The following is a 6,287-nucleotide window of genomic DNA, read 5'->3' as shown; positions in this document are numbered from 1 at the left end:
ATCTTGCATTTCTCTTAGTCCCTCTTCATTCTTTTTGAGCCTCTTTTTCCTTTCTTGCTCTTTCTGGGAGATTCTTTCTACTGTGTCCTCCAACTCGCTGATCCAATCTTCTGCTTCATCAATCCTGCTTTTCATTCCTTCTACTGTGTTCTTCAGTTCTGAAATTGTATTCTTCATTTCCTCTTGGCCTTTGGTGATAGTTTCTATTTCCTTTTTCATGTTGATATAGTTTGCAGAGGGCTCATTGTAGCTCCCCTCTTGTTTCTGGTATCTCCCCTCTAGTTTCTGGTAGCTCATTGTGATCTCTTTAAATTTCCTGATAACTAGTGCTTTGAATTCAATATCTGATAGCTGACTTGCCTCTCTTTCATCTGACATTTTTTTGAGACTTCCACCTTTTCTTTCATTTGGGCATTGTTTCTTTGTCTTCCCATTGCTTATGAGACTCTTCTTGTTAGCCTCAGCTTCTTAAATTGATCTGTTCTGACTCCCTGGGTGTATGGTGTGAACTTCTGTGGTAGAATACCTGTGAAATTCAGTGGTGCAGTCTCTTGCAGGTATCTTGATATTCTCTGCTTCCACCTACTCCTTTCTTTGTGTGTGAGTGATCAGCTGGAGGGGAGGGAAAATGGTTTATGACAGCAGGAGAGTACTTTATGATATTTACAGTCACAGCTGGTAGAGAAGAGATAGAAGATCTTTAGGCTCTATATAGTGTTAACTGTAACCTTCAACCCAATTTGCCACTTTTAAGAAAGGATAGACCAAAGATAAGTCTCTTGTTGGGGAGGGAAGGCTTGTGAGTTGTATCTAGAAAGGAGTGAGGTTGCAGGTGGTCAGATTTTGAGGTAAGGTGAGAGTAAAGAATAGTAAATAGATGTAGTGTGTGAGCAGGTAGAGTTAATCACTACAGTAACAGAATTCAGGAAGCTGTAAACTGGGCTAAGACCCGAGAGATGTGTTGTGAAGTATTTACAGTGATATGGAAAGCAAGAAACAAACAAACAAACAAACAAAAAAGGGCAAGAGAAGTGAGGAAAAAGCAGTAAGTTTAGGGTGAAAGGAAGAAGGACTAAAACAGGAAAAAAGAAAGGAGAGGAACAAAGTACTGAAACATACAGCAACAATCACATTAAAAAATATACGATTGCTGAGAAAAAAGTGTAAAAAAGGTAAAAAAAAAGTAAAACAAAACAAAAGAAAACAAACTCCTCCCTTGGTGGTTTCAAACTGTTCAATCCGGTTTTTCTGGTTTCAGCAGGACCCCTCTGTGGGCTGGGTTGTAGGCCCAGGCGCACACCTGCATGCCAGGCACGCTACCAGACTGGGGTGGGGGTGCCCACCCACCTGACAGGCTGTCTGGGTCCCACAGGATCTGGTACTGGTTCTTCTCAGTCCTGTGGCTGGGGGAGAAGCAAGTCAAGCTGCCTTTACAGAACTCCTCAGTCCACTTTCCAGTAAAAACTTCTCCAGAAAGCGTGCCTCTCAGCCCAGCCCACTCCCCAACCTGACTGGTTAGGACAATGCTCCTCTCAAATTTCCTGGGCTGGCAGGCTGGTGGGCTGGCGACCACAGAGACCGCAACTGAACATGGCCCCCTGTCCTTGCCACCCTCCCTGTACACCTAGGCAGACAGGTCTCTGCCACCCAGACCCGCCTAGATGGTGAGGGAGGGAGCCAGGTCTTCCAAGGACCCCACAGCTGGCACAATGCTCCACTGGGTGCTGGGCTCCCTATGAGTCCTCCATGGCACTGGCTGCAGATGGAAGCCTCTACACCCCTAACGCAGCTGCAGCTGCAGCTGCAGTGGCTCTGAGGGGTTTCGGGCTGGCTGAGGGCAGCCGGCCCTGCCGCTGCTGCTTTTGAGTTTACTCTGGGGAGCCTGGCTCCTGAGGGCAGCCAGCCCTGCTTCGGCCACTTTTGTCTTTACTCACAGGTGCCGGGGTCCTGATTAGTCCTCTGTGGCAGACGCCCCTGTCGCTGGGCGCAGACAGAAGCCTCTGGGCTCCGACGGCTGCAGCAGCCGCGGTTCTGAGGTCTTTACACGCAGGCCAATGGCTGCCACCGGCCTGGCCGCCTCTGTCCTTACTAGCGTCCCTGAAACCCCAACAACCTGTAGCTGTCTGGTTCGTCACTATCTCTGGTCTCTTATTTTCATAAATGCTGGGGAATTGTTGGTTGGGGAATTGATTGCGCGGTTCTTCAGTAAATCTGCCAGGATTTTCTCCCAGGGGTACGAGAACTGGAGTCGCTCCATCCTGCTCTGCTGCCATTTTTTCAACCAGTTTCCTATAATATTGATTCATAAATCAGTGTCATATATACTTATGCTATTCTTTTTTATTTGTATTTTGAAAGCTGCAATAATGATATTATTTATTTGAATTGTGACAGAGAAGCCCTTGAGACAGTGATTCCCAAAGTTTGCTATAGAGTAGAATTATCTAAATAGCTTCTAAAAATAATGACACTCAGGTCATACACTGTACCACCAATGGAATTAGAGTGTCTAGGGCTAGAAACCAGGCATTCATTTTTGTTCAGTGTCCACATGATTTCAGTGTGTGGCAGAGTCTAGGAACTACTGCCTCAGGAGAGGACACCGTGCAGAGCCAGCGGACCAGGAACCGAGGGCTTTTAATGCCAATTCCTGTACTGCCCCCTCACTCCTCACCTGCAGGACATGGGAACATTAATGCATGGTTTCTGTTTCCCACACTGGAAATGTTTCCCATTAATAAAATAATGTCCTTTCAATAGTTGGCACCACCCAAAAGAGAGCAAATTAGCTTTAGTCATCAACTTGGCTAGACCCCACAGTATTTGATGTAGACCTGGCCCCTGTTTTCCCAGGGGATCGGGTGTTGAAACAGACAACGAAAACGTTAACCAATCCTAAACACAGAGTGAATCACAAACATGTGGTGCTTAAATCCACAAATTAAGAATAAGAAAAACAAGATAAAAATATGAACAGTAAAATGACAGCAAACTCACAGTTATTAACAAACATACCTAAAACAAAAGCAAACTAAGCAAATAACTAGAACAGGAACAGAAGCAGAGAAATGGAGATCACATGGAGGTTTAGCAACAGGGGAGTGGGAGGGGGAGAGAGGGAGAAAAGGTACAGAGAATAAGTAACATAGACGGTAGGTAGAAAATAGACAGGGGGAGGCTAAGAATAGTATGGGAAATGGAGAAGCCAAGGACTTATGACACATGGACATTAACTAAAGGCGGGGAATGTGGGTGGGAGGGGGTGTGTAGGACAGAGGGTAGTGAATAGGGGATAGGACAATTGTAATAGCATAATCGATAAAATATATTTAAAAAATAAACTACTAAATAATTACAGTATGCATCCATTTTACCACTTTGTAACAAGGTTGGGTATTATAACAAGGTTCGGGGGAAAACTCTCTGGTTTTTACAACATTTGCAGAGCCTTCAAGTTGGTCCAGACTACAGGAAAAAAAGCCTGGAATGTATATAGCACAGTTTCCTAAGGCATCATCTTCTCCACCCCCAGCCCCAAATGTGCATCTACAGTTTTAGCTTTCTGTGCCTGTACATCATCGCATCCACATGGGTCAGAACTGCTGCAGCCTCCTCAACCCCCTGATACTAGCCTGAACTTCACCACAAGCCTTAACACCCTCTGGGAGCCCCACGAGCCTCCTTCACCCTCCAGGCTTCGGTGCCCAGAAAATTATCTCCAATTTGGCATCTTTCTCTGAATTGTGTCCAGACTGATCTCCATGCTGGCTGCAACTCACAATCATTTCATTGTAATTCAAAAACCCACCTCTGGGCTTCCACCTCTGCCATTCACGTGTTACCACAGATCTCCAACATCCTGCCTAATGCTCAGCTTTGGACTCGAACCTTCCTCCCTTAAGCTACCACAGTTCTCCCATTTGGCACCCTACCCTAGTCTTAGTTCTCTCTTCCACTCCGTACATGCCCCCCAGGCCAGCTGCAGTGCAGACAACCCCTCACCAGAAACTGTGAGCTAGCCCAAGAACTCCTCCTTTGGAGCTCATGCCACTCAATTATAGCTTTTTCTTTTTCACCTTGATACATCAAGTAAAAATGCTGTCAGGGCCTCTGGGTCCCTGTCTTCTTTCTAGCCAATTCCTGCCTGAGTGCAGGGGCACCCAGAGTCTGGTCTGCATCCTACTCCTTTCCTCATTTGCCGCCTGTCCCTGAGGGGGCTGGTTTACACTCGGAGTTCTTACAGCCACCCAATGACAATGCTTTTAGTCCCACAGCATCCTGCAGAGCCTGGAGCCTATACTCTTGCCAGAGATCCTTCCATGAACATTATAAGGTCTTTAATTTCAAAGATTCCAAAGCCAAGTGCTCTCATTTCCCCTGTTATCTCTGGTGACACTTTAGTCTGTTTTAATGACTCAGACAGCTTCTTCAACCATGGCCAGAGGAAGGTATTATAGTAAGAACAGCAACAAGTGATGGTCTCACTTATGGAGCGCGCGCTTGTGGGACCAAGCGAGCTCTTTACATGCATCATCTCGTTTAGCCCCGCGAGCTTCCCTGCCAGGTAGGCAATGCCATCTCCATTATTGCAGCTGCTCAGCTGAAGCTCGGACAAGCTAAGCACCTCGTTCCAGGTCACAAACCACCAAACACGTAGACTCTAAGTCCATACTCCGGGTGCCTTATCACTGCCAGGGGCTGAGTTCCCACTCTTCTCAAAGCACCCCGTGAGCACAATGCGTGGGCACTGCAGACAGCTCTCTGACACCCACCCCACCCTCGGTGATTTAATCCACTCACAGCAAGTCTTTCCCTTTGCAGTATTTGGTTTAGACATAGGCTGCTCTTACAGGTTGAATTGTGTTCTCCTAAAACAGAGATTTTAAAACGCCAGCTCCCAATACCTCAGAATGGGCTGTGGTTTAGAGACATGGTTTGTACAGAGGCAGTCCAGTTAGAATACCATTAGGGTGGACCCTAATTCAGTATGACCAGCGTGCTCAATCAAAAGCAGAATTTGGGCACAGCTGCACAAACACAGGGTGGGTGCCGCTGTGTGAAGGAAGACTGGAACTGCACTGCCACCAGAGAGGGAGCCCCCCGGAAGCTGGGAGAGGAGCCTGGACCCGATCCTGCCCTCACTCACTCCAAGGGTGCATAACCCCATTGCTGCCTGAGTTCAGACTTCTGGTCTCCAGAACGATGAGACAATACATTCCTGTTGCTCTAGGCCCCCCAGTTTGTGGTACTTGGTTACAACAGTCCTAGGACACTACTGCAGCCTTCTTGAGCCAGCCCAAGATGACGACAACACCAGAGAACTGAGCTGCTCAGGAGTCCTGAGATGCCACCCTGCTCCTGTTGATCGTGGAAAAAGGAGCATGTTGCCACCAGTCGATGTTGGTGACAGTTGTGCAGATATGATGGGGGGTGGGGGCAGCACATGAACAGGGCAGACCCAAGAGGATAGCTGTGCAGTGAGCCCCAGGTCCTAACCTCCTGTCCCTGGGCCTCCCGTCTTGGAGACTCACACTGTTCGGTGTGAACTGCGCTTGCGGGAGGCAGCACCAAATCCTGTGTTTAGAGGGCATAGAGGGATGGAGTATCCTGTCCAAGGATGTACATGTAATGCGTGGCAGAGGTGAGATTCCAACCCCTTTCCATGTACCCAACCCCAAATTTGGTGTTTTGATTCACGAGGCAATATTGACTTCCACTTAATAAAAGTGATATGTGGGCATCCTAGGCTGAGGCAGCAGCTCTTTGTTATTTCTCACTCTTCCCCTTACTCTTCGTATTTTAGTCCAGCCTTAGCTTTGTTAGCATAACCTGATGCAAAGACGCAATTCTCCTTAACCGTTGGCACGTTCCTTGAGACGCAGCCCCACTGACCTTCCACCCCACTCCCCTCAGACTGTGAGCAACCGCCAGCACACTGAGCAAGCCTCCATTCCTCCCTCTCCTGCCACTGGGGCCCCAGCCCAGCCTGAGCCCCTTCCTCCTGCTCTGCCAGACCTGTCTCCTCCAGGCCTACCTGAGAGAGAAAAAGAAGAGATTTCCTCTGGTCTCCCATTGAATCGCGCTTGTTCTCCCATGTTTGCTCCCATACCAGGTTGTGGTCACCTCGAGGGCAAAGGCCAGGCCGTCTGAATGTTTTCATCTGGACTTGGATTCTGTGGCACTTGAAAGTCAAGGCAGTGTGACATCACTTTGCCACGTCACACACTGCCCCTGGTTCAGCCACTGTGTGGACCCCTGTTCTAGGTGAGGCGCTGTGCTAGGATGAC

Source organism: Sturnira hondurensis, unplaced genomic scaffold, assembly GCF_014824575.4.
Source record: "Sturnira hondurensis isolate 20B ecotype Veracruz unplaced genomic scaffold, ASM1482457v3 Scaffold0024152, whole genome shotgun sequence".
Lineage (NCBI taxonomy): Eukaryota > Metazoa > Chordata > Mammalia > Chiroptera > Phyllostomidae > Sturnira > Sturnira hondurensis.
Note: the sequence above shows the minus strand (reverse complement) of the source record.